The 15887-nt window shown below is 43.1% G+C and overlaps 1 protein-coding gene across 2 annotated transcripts in view; it reads left to right on the forward strand.

The window, feature by feature from the left end:
• Window positions 1-15887, forward strand: part of CSAD (cysteine sulfinic acid decarboxylase) — a 33520-nt gene that overhangs the window by 2180 nt on the left and 15453 nt on the right. The window lies entirely within an intron of this gene.

Consider the following 15887-nt stretch of genomic DNA (forward strand, 5'->3'; position numbering starts at 1 on the left):
TATCAGAAATAAAATTTTTTTTAAGGGTTTTTATTTGTTTATTCATGAGACCCAGGCAGAGGGAGAAGCAGGCTCCATGCAGGGAGCCCCACGTGGGACTCGATCCAGGGACCCCAGGGTCACGCCCTGGGCCGAAGGCAGGCGCCAAACCGTTGAGCCACCCAGGCTGCCCCGAAATAAATATTTTTAAATTTTTTTTGAAATAAATATTTTTTAAAAAAATTATCTCATATTTATTTTGACAGATCCGCACACACGAAAGAATAAAAGGCAAGAAGTGTGAAGTTTCTTCTTCTATCCTGTGCTTCTGAAGATAGTCACTCTTATCAGTTTGGCAAATGTACATTCAGGTCTTTTTCTATACTCATACGCATTTTTTTTTTGAGTTATTTACTTTTTTTTTGAGAGAAACACAAACAGGAGGGAGGGGCAGATGCAAATGCCAGGCTGAGCAGGGAGTCCAATGTGGCTGGATCCCAGGGTGCTGGGATCCTGATCTGAGCAGAAGGCAGATGCTTCACAGATGGAGCCACCCAGTTGCCCCTTGCATAAATTTATTTTTCATCCAGTGTATTGAGCACTTTCAGTGCTGAATCTAACACTTCAGAAGTGTTAGATTGTAGACATCTAAGTTCTTTAATATTTTAACAGTCGTGTAATATTCTAACTTATATTTGTACTTTGATTTGTCCAAACTCATCCTGATGAACATTTAGGTTAATTTCGTTATTTTGGCTTATAAACAATGCCATAAGGAACATCTTCATATGGTTATCCTTTTGCATTAGTAGATTCGTAGATAGGATACGTGCGTTTTAAATTTCAGTCAAGGGCAGCCTGGGTGGTTTAGCACTGCCGTGGGCCCAGGACCTGATCCTGGAGTCACGGGATCAAGTCCCACATCGGGCTCCCTGCATGGAGCGTGCTTCTCCCTCTGCCCCTCTCTCTCTCTCTCTCTCTGTGTCTCTCATGAATAAATAAATAAAATATTAAAAAAAAACAAATTTTAGTCAATTCTGTAAAGTTGAGTTTCAGTTTGTAATAATTTACAGGCTCACTCAGAAACAGGAGTGAATGTCCCTGTTTCCTGCAACATAGCAATACTGGATACTATGAATTTTTAGTGGAGTTGCCAATTTAATAGATGAAAAATAGTAATTTCATTGCTTAAATTGTGTATCATCAGTAGTGGAATTGAGCAACCTCTGTTGCATCTTCTCTAAGTTATATTAACTTTTCGTTTGTCATATGCGTTTAAAATACTTTCTTTTAGTTTTTTGTTTATCAGCCTTTTCTTTTTTACAGCAAATCATGCTTTACAGGAAATTATCTGAAACATTCCTATCAAAAATAGAAATAAGATAAGAATGTTTACCATTAAAGCTAATATTTTACTGGAGCTCTTGGCCACCGAAAAGTCTCATTATTCTTTTCTTTTCTTTTCTTTTCTTTTCTTTTCTTTTCTTTTCTTCTCTTCTCTTCTCTTCTCTTCTCTTCTCTTCTCTTCTCTTCTCTTCTCTTTTCTTCTCTTTTCTTCTCTTTATTTATTCAGAGGCGGAGAGAGAGAGAGGCAGGCAGAGAGGCAGAGACACAGGCAGAGGGAGAAGCAGGCTCCATGCAGGGAGCCGGACATGGGACTTGATCCCAGATCTCCAGGGTCACACCCCAGGCTGCAGGCGGCGCTAAACCGTTGCGCCACCAGGGCTGCCCTCTAATTTATTTATTTATTTATTTATTTATTTATTTATTTATTTATTCTCATTATTCTCATATGATATATTCAACTAGAAAGAGGATTGATTGACAGAATACGAAAACTAGTGAGTTCAGTATGTTCAGATATGAAATTAACAAAAATTGTGTACATAAAATATACAAACAATAGCATCCATAAAAATGTGAAATAAATAGTCTCACAATAAGAATATTACTACATTTCTAGGGGTGCCTGAGTGGCTGAGTTAAACGTCTACCTTTGGCTCAGGTCATGATCCCCGGGTCCTGGGATCAACCCCTGCATTGGGTTCCCTACTCATTGGGGAACCTGCTTCTCCCTCTGCCTGCTGCTCCCTCTGCTCGTGTGCTGTCTGTGTCAAATAAATAAATAAAATCTTCTTAAAAAAGAAATTCAGGGGATCCCTGGGTGACTCAGTGGTTTAGCGCCTGCCTTCGGCCCAGGATGTGATCCTGGAGTCCTGGGATCGAGTCCCACGTTGGGCTCCCAGTATGGAGCCTGCTTCTCCCTCTGCCTCTCTATGTCTATCATGAATAAATAAGATCTCTTTAAGAAAAAAAAAAAAGGGGATCCCTGGGTGGCGCAGCGGTTTGGCGCCTGCCTTTAGCCCAGGGCGCAATCCTGGGGACACGGGATCAAATCCCACGTCGGGCTCCCGGTGCATGGGGCCTGCTTCTCCCTCTGCCTGTGTCTCTGCCCCTCTCTCTGTCTCTGTGACTATCATAAATAAATTAAAAAAAAAAAAAAAAGAATTTCAGACTAATTTAGTGAAAGACAAAAAGGTCTTGGTTGAATGGAGAGTTTTACCATGGCTGTGAATAGAAAGACTTAATTTTGTAGAGATGTGAGTTTTTGCTATCAATTAAGGGGAGTTCTAATTAAAACAGGACCTTGCGGGTAGCCCCGGTGGCTCAGTGGTTTAGCGCCACCTTCAGTCCAGGGTCTGATACTGGGGACCTGGTATCGAGTCCCACATCGGGCTCCCTGCAGGGAGCCTGCTTCTCCCTCTGCCTCTCTCTCTCTCATGAATAAATAAAATCTTAAAAAAAAAACAAAAAAAAACCAGGACCTTGCATGGAATTTAACCCAATATTAAAATTTTCATGGAAAAGAATAATTGCAAGGAGAGCAAAAATCACTTTGGAAAACATGGAATAGGTAAAATAATGAGGGGTGGGGTAAAGCCATGAGTTATCTTTAATCACTTTATTTATTTTATTTTATTTTTTAATCACTTTAATGGTGTCTTTCTTTACACAGAATTTTAAAAGTTTTATGTAATCAAGTTTGCCTGTGGCTCTGGGGTTTTTGTGACACTACCTCAAGATTACAAAAATATTTCCCTGTAGTCCCATTTGACATTCTTATAGTTGTGTATTTTCAGCTTATGTCTTTATCTTAGCTGCAGTTTATTTTTGTGTGTGGTGAGAGGTAGTGAGAAATGCCAGACTTAAAAGTAACCAGTAATGTAGTGGGAGAGGTACTAGCCTAGAATTCAGAAAATCAGAGATCTTGGCATGTTCTTGTGTCACCTGTGTAATCTTGGACAAATTAACTCTGAACTGATCTCTGGTCCTCATCTTGAAAACCAGAGTGAATAAATAAATACCTTTCAGTCTGATTTCCAGCACTACTGTGAGGATCAAATGAAGTCATAGATGAGAAGGCTTTTTTTTTTTTTTAATTAAAAAAAAATTTTTTTTTTGATGAGAAGGCTTTGACAGAGAAAAGTCCCTTTGCAAATCTTCTAAATTATCATTAATACAGATTTTTGGTCTATGCAAATCAAATGTATGTAGAATGCAGCATTATTTTTTAGTACCTGGAAATAGTTGGTCAGTTCACCCAGATGTTTGTTGAGTGTCTTTGTGCAAGACCTTAGGGGAAGAGAGAGGAGAGTGGGGAGGATGAAAACTAACATTTTTTTGAGTGCCTTTTTTGTATTTAGTGCTTTCCTTAAAGATAAGTTTTTAACCCCCAGGGATTTACAATCTAGAAGGAGGAGAAAACACTGTACACATAAGGAGAATTGGTGCCTTTATGGATGTGGGTATTGAGTCTGTGGGATTTGTGAACAGGTAGATAGGATGGAGGTCAGTGTGGTCATTTTCTAACTAGAAGCCTGGCCGAAAATGCTTTAAGAAGCAACTGCCCTGATTTTTTTTATGCCTACAGGCAGGTTTCCTCCTGTGTGACCTTCCCTAACTCCTGTAGCACAGTTCTTCCTCTCAGGCCCACCCTATCAGTCATTCAAATAGTATTGTAATGATTACTGATTAGTCTTTTCCTGTACCAGCTCTCTATCGCTTTAAGTCTGGCCTGTTTTCTCTTTGAAGGCTGCCCTGGGCCAATTGAGGAGAATTAGCCAGCCCTGCCTTTCTTGGTGAATATTCCACTCCTTTGTGGCAAGTGCGTCTGCCCACCTCCCTACTGGCCTGTTAGCTGGAGGGCACAGGGCAGACACAGTGCCCTCCCTCCCCCCCAGGTAGTGCCCGTGCCAGGGATAGATACTGAGTCAGTGTTTGCTGAGCTAGATAAACCTGTTCCTCTCTCCCCATTTGGGCTGTGCAATAGAAATGAGCAGCGTAGGGCTACTTTTGTCACCAGTTAGACCTTTTTGATAAGAGAGAGTGGATTGGGGACTGGGAAAACCACATGATTGTACGAGGGCCATTCTTGAGCCTGGTGGTTTGTATATTTTGGAGTTTTTATTGCCCCTTAACCTCCTTAATCTTTCTTGTCGATCAAAAAATCCTTTATTTTAATTACGAGTAATATGAAGTTATATACAATTATAAAAGTATAGGTATATAAATAAGAAAATTAAAATGGTCTATAATTCCAATAGCCAGTAATAACCATACTTAATATTTTGAAGGCTTTTTCCATCTCTTTCAGTCTTTTGAAAAATGCATGGTGATTCATACCTGCTAATAGGTATGAGGTTTCTCTTTGGGATGATGAAAATGTTCTGAAATTAAATAATGTGAACAACGCACAACTTTGTGAGTATCCTAAAAACAAACAAACAAAAAAAAAAACCCGCTGAATTATACAATTTAAAAGGATGAACTTTATGGTATGTGAATCATATCTGAATAAAACTGTTATTCTTCTAAAAATGCTTATAGATACAGTGTTGTCTTTTTGTGAACTAAGAGAAAGTTGCAGATATCATACTCCTTTTCTGTGAAATGTTTCAGTACGTTTTCTCAGAATAAGAACATTCTATTAAATAACCATGGTACAATGATCAAATTAAGGAAATTTAACATAGAATACTAATATTTATGATGCCATGCACAGTCCCCTTCCACCAGTTGTTCCAATAATGTTCTTCATAGCAGGATTTTTTTCTTCCTCACCTGGGAGCTGATTTAAGTTCACACATTCCTTTTGATTGTAATGTCTCTGTTTCTGGAACAGTTCTCCAATCTTTCTTTGATTTTCATGACATTGATTTTTTTTTTAAGATTTTATTTATTCATGAGAGAGAGAGAGAGCCAGAGACACAGGCAGAGGGAGAAGCAGGCTCCTCGAGGGGAGCCCGATGCAGGACTCAAACCTGGGACTCCAGGATCATGCTCTGGGCCGAACGCAGATGCTCAACTGCTGAGCCACCCAGGGATCCTGACGTTGGCATTTTTGAAAAATAACAGGTTAGCTGCTTTCTAGAATGCCCCTCAATTTAGATATATCTGTTTCCTCACAATTAAATTTGGATTATGCATATTTGGCAGAAATGTAACAGGAGTGCTATTGAGTGCTTTCAGTGCCTCACGTTAGGAGGGCCGTATGTCAGTCTGTTCATTATTGGTGATGTTGCCTCGATCACTAGGGTAGGGAGGTGTCCACGAGGTTTCTCCACTATAAGGTTACCATTTTCCCTTTGAAGTGTTTTTAAGGAAAAGAATTTTACAACATAGCCCATAGTAAAGTGAAGGTTTAGCCATGTTTTACTGTGTGCTGATGTTTTTGAATGAGAGAGAAAGATGTAACAATATTTGAAGTTTATTTTTTTATTATTATTTTTTTATTTATTTATGATAGTCACAGAGAGAGAGAGAGAGAGAGAGAGGCAGAGACATAGGCAGAGGGAGAAGCAGGCTCCATGCGCCGGGAGCCCGATGTGGGATTCGATCCTGGGTCTCCAGGATCGCACCCTGGGCCAAAGGCAGGCGCCAAACCGCTGCGCCACCCAGGAATCACCAATATTTGAAGTTTAAATGAAAAGGAAAAAAATTAGTGAAGGATGAGGAGACAGGAAATCAATCAGAATCTAAGTTTGAGGGCAGCCCCGGTGGGTCAGCGGTTTAGGGCCGCCTTCAGCCTAGGGCGTGGTCCTGGGGTCCCATTGCGTCCCACGTCAGGCTTCCTGCTTGGAGCCTGCTTCTCCCTCTGCCTGTGTCTCTGCTCCTCCCATCTCTGTATCTCTCATGAATAAATAAATAAATAAGTAAATAATCTTAAAAAAAAAAAAGAAGAATCTAAGTTTGAGTAACCAGTAGAAGATGGTGCCTTTCATCAAACCAGGGAACCTAAGAATGGGAGCAGATTTGAGAGGGCTGAGATGGAGTTTAAATTTGGGCCTACTGAGTACGAGGTGCCCACGAGACTTCTAAAAGGCAGGTGGCTTCTCGGACCTGGAGTCAGGAGAGAGGTCTGGAATGGAGGAGCTACCAGCAGGTAGCCCTAGGGACGGATGCGATTGTCCAGAGGGTGGTGCAGAGTTCAACAGGTTAAAGAGGCCCTCACAGGGCCCCGAGGGCCTCTAGCATTTGCGGCAGGGCCAGAGGAAGGTGGAAGTGTGGAGGCAACTAAGAAATGGCAGGCGGTAATCATATGGAAGCCAGTGAAGTGAAATGTTTCTGGGATAAAAGTGCTGTGTGTCCATCGGGTTTGGTGGTGGGCTGAGGACAGCGTGAGAGGAGGGAAGGTGAAGCTGGAGCGGAGACCGTTCTTTTCAGAAGGTTGGTGGTGACGAGGAGGTGGCTAGACGGGGAATGGGTGACAGGTTTAAACAATTTAAAACACTATGAGTGTCTGTGTCTCTCATGAATAAAGAAATAAAATCTTAAAAAAAAAAAAGAAAAAACGTAAGGAGCAAAAAAATAAATAAATAAAACCCTATGAGAGGTAGTAGGAAGGAGAGTTGAAGAAATGAGGGGGGGTAATGAGGACATCCCCGAGGGAGGAGGAGAGGACCCTTTAGGCCAGTGGCTCCGACTCGGTTATCTACAGGACCAGGCAGGTAATGCGGATGAGTGAGGTGGACTGGTGTGGACTGAGGCGAAATAGAATGCAAAATTTTGAGGGCTGATGTCCAGTGGCCTTGTGACGAGAGTTTACATCTCCACCAGGGCCATGAGCTTGGAGGAACGTACATCCTCATCCCGCTGCTCTGGGGTGTGCCCTGGTCAACAGGGTGGGAGCACATGGGCCATATCCCAGGGAGGAGCAGAAGTTTTTTTTTTTTTTTTTTTTTTAAAGATTTTATTTATTCATAGAGACACACAGAGAGAGAGAGAGGCAGAAACACAGGCAGAGGGAGAAGCAGGCTCCATGCAGGAGCCCGATGCGGGACTCGATCCCAGGTCTCTGGGATCACACCCCAGGCTGCAAGAGGCACTAAACCGCTGCGCCACCGGGGCTGCCCAGAAGTTTTAAGAGTGGATGGTTTTCTCTGCCTTTTGCGCCTTTCCTTCTGCCTTGAGAACATTGTGTCCCAGATAGGGGCTGTTCCTTCAGCCTGGGTCTTGGAATAAAGGTACATGAATCCGAATTCTAGCCAACCACACAATCAACATAAACCATGAAAGAGAAAGAAACTTCTCTTGTTGCCAGCCAGTAGGATCGTGAAGCCATTAGTTACCACAGCAAAACTGATTGATGCAGCTGTTCAACTAACATAAACCATACTAAGATATCATTTTTTACTGCTCAAACTGAAAAGATGCAGAAGTTTGAAGACAGCATACTCTGCTACGGAGGCTAAGAACGCAAGCACTTGCATACACCAGTACGACCTCCGTGGATGTTGGCAATCCTTATCAAAATTACAAATGCAGTGGCTATAATGAAAAAGCTAGTAAGTCTGCCAAGGATATGGAAAAATTAGAGCCCTCATACGGTACTGATGGGACTGTAAAAAGGGTACCAGCACCTCGGAAAACGGTTTGGCTGTTCCTCAAAACGTTAGACTTCCCGTATGACCCAGCAAATCCACTACCAGGTTTGAACCTAGGAGAATTGAAAACATGCACCCACACAAAAACTGGTACATGAATATTCATAGCAGCACTGTTCACAATAGCCAGAAAGTATATACAATCCAAATGTCCTTTTGTTGGCGAATAGTTAAATAAAATGTGGGATATCCATATTACGGAATATTATTTGGCTATGAAAGGGAACGAAGTGCTGATAATATGCTTTAACACAGATGAACCTTGAAGAAAACGTTATGATCATTAAAAGAAGCCGTGTCTTCAAAGGAAGGTCATATTTTGTATGGTTCTGTTTATATGAAATGTCCAGAATAGGCAACTCTGTAGAGGCAGAAAATAGGGTAGTGGTGGCTGGAGGCAGGGATGGGCAGGTGGATGGGCAATGGAGAATGAGGAGTGGCCACTAAAGAGTTTCTTTTTGGGGGGGTGATGAATTTGTCCTGGAATTACTTACTGGTGGTCATTGTGCAATTCTGTTACTATACTGAAAAACCCCTGAAATGTATAATTTAAAGGGTTATGTTTTATGGCGTGTGAATTCCACCTCAATAAAGCTGTTTGATTAAAAAAAAGAACATGGAAGTTCTGTATGTACTGATAAAGGATCACAGTGTATTGTTAAGTGAAAGCAAGGTGCAAATCAGTGATTATATGCTATCCTTTGTGTGAAAACAGAGAAAAATAGGAATATATATCCACATTTGTTAGTATTTGCATTAAAGACTCTAAAAGTTACCCAAAAAACTATTAGAGGGGATCCCTGGGTGGCTCAGCGGTTAAGCGTCTGCTTTCGGCCTGGGGCGTATCCTGGAGTCCTGGGATCGAGCCCCATGTCAGGCTCCCTGCATGGAGCCTGCTTCTCCCTCTGCCTGTGTTTCTGCCTCTCCCCCCCACCCCCACTGTGTCTCTCACAAATAAATAAATAAATTCTTTAAAAAAAATAAAACATTAAAAAAAAATAAAACATTAAAAAAACTATTAGAAATTGTTACTTGTGGGGATGGAGGTGGGAATGGGGTACATGGAATGTGGTGGTAATTAGACTTTTCACCATTAATATTTTTTATATTTTGATTTTTGAGCTACCTGAACATATTGCTTACTCAAGAATTTTTTAAAAATGGAAAGAAAGCATAATGAATGCAAAACTACAATAATAAAAAGGGGCAACTCCAACTACAGGTGATCGTTGCTATTTATTAATTCAGACTTAGTATTGTTCGGCCTTCTGATTTTTTTCACGAGAAGCTGGAAGTTTCAGTATTAACAATTATTTTTAAAAAGCTTTATTTATTTTTTTGTTTTTAAATTATTTTTTAAAGCTTTAAAACAGCGTATTGAGATGGAAGAGGTGAATCGGGTCTCAAAATGGGAGGACCATGATCCAAAGGAACCAGAGCAGTTGAGAAAACTGTTTATTGGTGGTTTGAGCTTTGAAACTACAGATGGTAGTTTAAGGGAACATTTTGAAAAATGGAGCACACTTACAGGTTGCGTAGTGATGAGAGACCCCCAACAAAACATTCCAGGGGTTTGGTTTTGTGACTTACCCTTGTGTTGAAGGGGTGGATGCAGCAATGTGTGCCCCACCACATGAGGTTGTTGGGCGTGCAGTGGAACCAAAGAGAGCTAGTTCTAGAGAGGCTTCTGTGAAGCCTGGTGTCCATCCAAGAGTGAAGAGCATTTTTGTTGGTAGTATTGAAGGAGATGGAGGAGAATATAATTTGAGAGACTACTCTGAAAAGTATGGCAAGATTGAAACCATAGAAGTTATGGAAGACAGAGTGGAAAAAAGAGATGACCATGATATAGTTGATAAAATTGTTGTGGGATCCCTGGGTGGCGCAGCGGTTTGGCGCCTGCCTTTGGCCCAGGGCGTGATCCCGGAGACCCGGGATCGAATCCTACGTTGGGCTCCCGGTGCATGGAGCCTGCTTCTCCCTCTGCCTGTGTCTCTGCCTCTCTCTCTCTCTCTGTGACTATCATAAGTAAATAAAAAATAAATAAATAAATAAATAAATAAATAAAATTGTTGTTCAGAAATACCATATGGGCATAATTGTGAGGTGAAAAAGGCCCTGTCTGGGCAGCCCCGGGGGCGCGGCGGTTTAGCACCTCCTGCAGCCTGGGGTGTGATCCTGGAGACCCAGGATCGAGTCCCACGTCGGGCTCCCTGCATGGAGCCTGCTTCTCCCTCTGCCTGTGTCTCTGCCTCTCTCTCTGAATAAATAAATAAATCTTAAAAAAAAAGAAGAAAGAAAGAAAGAAAAGAAAAGAAAAAGGCCCTTTCTGAACAAGAGATGCAGTCTGCTGGATCACAAAGAAGTCATGGAGGTGGAGCTGGCAATTTCGTGGGATGTGGGAGAAACTTTGGAGGTGGTGGTAATATTGGCCGTGGTGGAAACTTTGGTGGAAGAGGAAGCTATGGTGGTGGAGGTGGCGGCAGCTGAGGTGGTTCGGTGGTGGGTATAATGGATTTGGAGGTGACGGTGGCAACATGACAGTGGTCCTGGTTATAGCAGTAGAGGAGGCTCCGGTGGTGGTGGACCGGGATATGGAAACCAAGGAAGTGGAGGTGGTGGTAGAGGATATGATGGTTACTCTGAAGGAGGAAGTTTTGGAGGTAACTATGGTGGTGGTGGGAACTAGACTGATTTTGGAAACTACAGTGGACAACAGCCATCAAATTATGGACCCATGAAGGAGGGCAGTTTTGGTGGAAGAAGCTCGGGCAGTCCCTCTGGTGGTGGTTATGGATCTGGTGGTGAAAGTGGTGGATGTGGTGTAGCAGAAGGTTCTAAACAATTTCAGAAGAAAAGGGCTACGGTTCTGAGCAGAAGAGAGAGCCAGGGGGATCCCTGGGTGGCGCAGCGGTTTGGCGCCTGCCTTTGGCCCAGGGCGCGATCCTGGAGACTGGGGATCGCATCCCACGTCGGGCTCCCGATGCATGGAGCCTGCTTCTCCCTCTGCCTGTGTCTCTGCCTCTCTCTCTCTCTCTCTCTCTCTCTACCATAAATAAATAAAAAATAAATAAAAAAATTTAAACAAAAAAAAAAAAAAAAGAAGAAGAGAGAGCCAGGATTGTCAGGAAGGCTGCAGGTTACTCCGAGACGGTCGTCCCGGATGCATTAGAGGAACTAAACATGTGCCACCGGAGGGATGATGAGCCGTGGTCACAGAAGCGACTACAGCTTCCGCCGGAGCCCTTCTTGTTCAGGACTGTCATAGCCACAGTTTGCAAACAGTGCGGCTGTTGGTTAATGCAATGTGGTGTCAGGTGTAAATTCCTGAGGTCTTTTATCTGTTGGAGCTTTATCTCTTACGTGAAGTATATTGGCCTGTAAATTGTGGTAGTGATATCATACGGGAATAAAAAATTAAGGAATTTTTAACTTGGAAAAAGAAAAAAGCTTTAAAGGAGAGGTGCCTGGCTGGCTCCGTTGGTAGAGCATGTGACTCTCGATCATGAGTTTGAGCTCCACTTTGGGCATAGAGATTACTTAGGAAAAAAAAAAAAAAGACAAAACATGCTAAGCAAACCAAACAAAATCACCGCTGTGCGTGAGAGTTGGCTTAGTGGTGACTTTGCTCGCACTGTGAGTTTCATGAGGGCAGGGCTGTGGCCTCCTCTTCTTCTTCTTCTTCTTCTTCTTCTTTCTTCTTTCTTTCTTTCTTCTTCTTCTTCTTCTTCTTCTTCTTCTTCTTCTTCTTCTTCTTCTTGGCAGGGCTGTGGCCTTTTCTTCTTCTTCTTCTTCTTCTTCTTCTTCTTCTTCTTCTTCTTCTTCCTCTTCCTCTTCTTCCTCTTCTTCCTCCTCCTCCTTTTCTTCTTCTTCTTCTTCTTCTTTTTTTTTTTTAATTTATTTTATTAAGTAAGCACAATGCCCAACTAGGGCTTGAACTCTCAACTGAGCCAGCCAGGTGCCCCAAAATGCTTGGCACATATTCGATACTGAATGAATATTGAAAGAAGGAAGGGAGGAAGAGAAGGAAGAAGGGGGTGAGGATCCAGGGAGCAGATAACAAAAGTTAAGTGCTTTTATCCTCTGAATGTGGTTACTACCCTCATTACAGCCCTTTGTATTCCCCTCCCCTCTCTTCAGTGTTGGAGGTGGTTTATTTGGTTTGATTCCCTGTCTTTTGTCTATGACCCAGTTTTGGTTCATTTGTTCATTTTGTTTAACCTCTGGAAGCCTTTGGATCCTCCACTATTCTAAGAGGATATTATAATCTGTCTTCATATTGGTCATTCAGTGGATCCTTTTAATTTATGCTTCTGTTCTATAAAGCTTTCTTTGATTTCTTTCCTCCTTTTTCCCTTCCATTTCTGAAACTTCTGTTACTTGACTATTGGGCCTTTGGGATTGATCTAAAGTTCTTTTCTTTGTCCATCTCTTTATATTTTTATCTTTCTGTGTGATTTTCTTGGCATCGTTTTATTTCTAATTTTTCATTTCGGTTGTATTTTTAAAATCCTAGAGTTTCCTCCTGTTCTCTGAGTATTCCTTTTTGAGGGCGACCTATTTTTTAATGAATGCTGTATCTTCTGGAAATTTTGAGGCTTGCTTCTGCTCCCTACATGCTTCCACCGAATGCTTCCCCCCCGCCCCCCCCCTGCCCCCCAGCTTGCCTGTTTTTACCTCTGTGGTTCAGGCTAGGGGCTTTCCTGTGGTGTCTGGTAATCTCTGGCTGGATGGCTGCTCACACTGAGGCATGTTGGAAGGCCCAAGTGCAAGGCTAGGCCATATTGACTTGTGGGCACCACTGACCAGGTGATCAGGTGAGAACTGAAAGAAGAGCATTAGGAGGTCTTTTCTCTAGGGTTTTGGAAGTCAGTTTTTCCAGAGAGGAATGCTCTAGCATCCTGGCCCTGGAGGGTTTACCCCTGGCCACCGGTTCTGAATGCTGGTTAGGAGACAGGAGTTGATTTGATAGTCACTTCCTTCTAATCCTCCTGTACTCAGTGCAGTGCCTCATGCTCACCTGCTGTGCCTCAAGTCTCTAAGTCCTGGCCTCCCTAAGTCCCACCCTACCTGTTTCAGTTTCTTTAGAAAACAAGTCTTTTGCTTCTTTGGAAATAGGGGGAGAGGAGGGGGGCTGCCTAACTGAATAGGTAGGGGAGAAGAGCCAGGGTCTAATTGTTCCTTATACAAACTTCTACAACCCCTTCCTGCCTTCCAAGATTGCTAGTGTTTCCGATTCCTGAACCTTTCTGGGTTTCTGCCCCAAGAGCCAGCTTGTTTCCCATTTGCTTAGCCTTCTGTGGACATACCGGTTTTGACTTTCTGCCATGTGCTAAACCAGTTGCCACTTCTCATCTGCTTTCTATCTTCTGTGAGTATTGACATCTCCCATCTCTTGTCTCTCTTCTCATTTGTTTTATTCTTCCGAATTTAAAATTCCACTGATGTAATTTTAGTAGTGTTTCAGGGAGGAATAGTGGTAAACGTAGGTGTTTAATCTGCTGTGTTTAATTGGAATGAGCCCAGAAGACCATGAATTTATATCAATTTGAATGGTTATCAGTGGATATCAGTTTGAATGGTTGGATGGCTTTTGCTAGCAAAATCTAGCAATCCTGGTGGATTTGGTAAGAGAAGGGCTCGCCAATTGGATTGGGTTTTCACCAGGTGGATTTGGTGGAAGGACCAAAGGGCTGGAGAGTTGAGGATTTTGCACAAAGAGTGGTTGAAACAACAGAATATACAGTCTAGGTTGCAAAAGTAAAGAAAAGAAAGATATGAGGGAATTGATGTTTAGAGGAGTTGATGGCCTAGAGATCCCATGAAGTCGGAAGAAACTTGTGGATTTTTTTTAACAAACCCTACTTGGTCTTACCAGCATCTTCTCAGCCAGGGGCTGAAGCCCTGTCCCTAATCCATTCATGTTTCTTTGCTTTATTGTTCTATCTTGCAGGTTAATGTCCTTTCTTTTAAAAAGAAAAACTCTGGGGGTGCCTGGGTGGCTCAGTCGGTTGGGCATCTGACTTGATTTTGGCTCAGGTTGAGATTATGACCTGAGCCAAAATCAAGAGTCATGGGATTGAGCCCTGGATTGGGTTCTACACTCAGCTCAGAGTCTGCTTGAGGTTTCTGTCCCTCTGCCCCTCCCCCTACTCCTGCTCTTGTACTTTCTCTCTCTCTCTCTCTCTGTCTCGTAAATAAATCTTTAAAAAAGAAAAGAAACCTCTTTGCAGGCAGAGGCTCTTCCCTCTGTCTGGTACCCAGGGTAGGACTCTGTATGGGGAACAAGGGTGGCAATGTCTCACCTCTCTGTTTATCCCTGGGGAAAACTGGGGGTGTTCAGAGCTCTCACCTCCAGATTTCATTTCTGAGCCATGCCTGAGGTGGAATAGATGAAGAAGGTCCTGGGAGGATGAAGTCTTCCCTACAGATCCTTTCTTTGGAGCTTTGGAAAAAGTGTCCCTCCTGCTAGCGATCTCTGTTTGCTCACCAGTTGTTCCCTTTTGCAACCTGTTTTCTATCCCCGCTGCGACAGAAAAGCCTCCCCTGGCCTACTTGTCATATCTACTGGCCTCAGTCCTATGAACACCAGCAGATGCCTTGGAGTTTCTCTCTTGAAAAACCCTTAATTTACAGAAACTAAGACCCTGGGGTGTCCTCACTCCTGGCCCAGTGTTCTTTGCACTGCAGCAAATTCAGTGCCTGAGAGGCACCTAGAGGCAGTCAAGAGTGATGGTGAGGAACAGGGGCTTCAGAGCCCAACACGCCTGGGTTCAGACCGAGCTTGGCCATGTGCTGGCTGCATGATCTGAGCCAGTTGTATACATAGCATCTCTGGAATCTCCGTTTAAAGTGGGTAATACGCTCGCCCTAAACAGTTGTAAGATGATAATGCATATCAAGTACTGAGCGTGGCATGTGGTAAATGCTTCATTGGTACCTATCTCTCTTTGCTTCTCCTCCTCAAGCCTCTCTGCCCGAACACCCCACTGCCGTTACCCCTCAGGTGAGCTAAAATGACACTGATGAAGAATTGACTCTTTCATTCTCAAGGCCTGGGTCAGCTCCCCTATCTCCCCCAAACCCAATCTACTGAAGAAAAAGTTAAGGGTTGGATCACTAGGGTTCCTTGAACCTGTGCTTTCAACTAGCCTGGGGTCCAGTGGCTGCCAACAGTGGATTATAGGAGAGCAGCCCACTTTGAGGAAGGTTTCTCTTTATGGTTCTTTGATCCTCTTCCCCACTCATTTGGGGTCTTCCTGGACTTTGGTGTTTACCCCTCTCCCTGACCATCTCTCTGAGCATTTTCTTCCATGGGAAATGGAGCCCATCACAAGGCTTCAGCTGTACCCCGACTCTCAGATCTGCTCTCTTCTAGCAGCTCATCAGAGCTTTGGGCCGACCTCCTCAACCTCAGTCCTTTCCTCCCCACACACTTATCCAAATTGTGGCTTGCTTCTTGCCTGGTTTACAGCAACGCCCTGTGCATTCTGTATGCTGTGCCCTACACTGGTCTGAGCACCAGTTTCATCACATTATTCCTTGCCACCAAGTCTTTCAGTGAGTTCCTATTTTCTTTTTCTTTTCTTTTTTTCTTTTTTTTTTTTTTTAAATTTTTATTTATTTATGATAGTCACAGAGAGAGAGAGAGAGGCAGAGACACAGGCAGAGGGAGAAGCAGGTTCCATGCACCGGGAGCCTGACGTGGGATTCGATCCCGGGTCTCCAGGATCACGCCCTGGGCCAAAGGCAGGCGCCAAACCGCTGCGCCACCCAGGGATCCCCTTCTTTTTCTTTTCTTTTTAAGATTTTATTTATTAAAAAAAAAAGATTTTATTTATTAGAGGGAGAGTGAGCACGAGCAGAGGATGGGCAGAAGTAAACTCCCCGGGGATGCCTGGCTAGCTCAGCATCTGCTTTTGGCTCAGGATGTGATCCCAATCCTGGGATCGAGTCCCACATCGG

Source organism: Vulpes vulpes, chromosome 8 (genome assembly GCF_048418805.1).
Source record: "Vulpes vulpes isolate BD-2025 chromosome 8, VulVul3, whole genome shotgun sequence".
Taxonomy (NCBI): Eukaryota; Metazoa; Chordata; class Mammalia; order Carnivora; family Canidae; genus Vulpes; species Vulpes vulpes.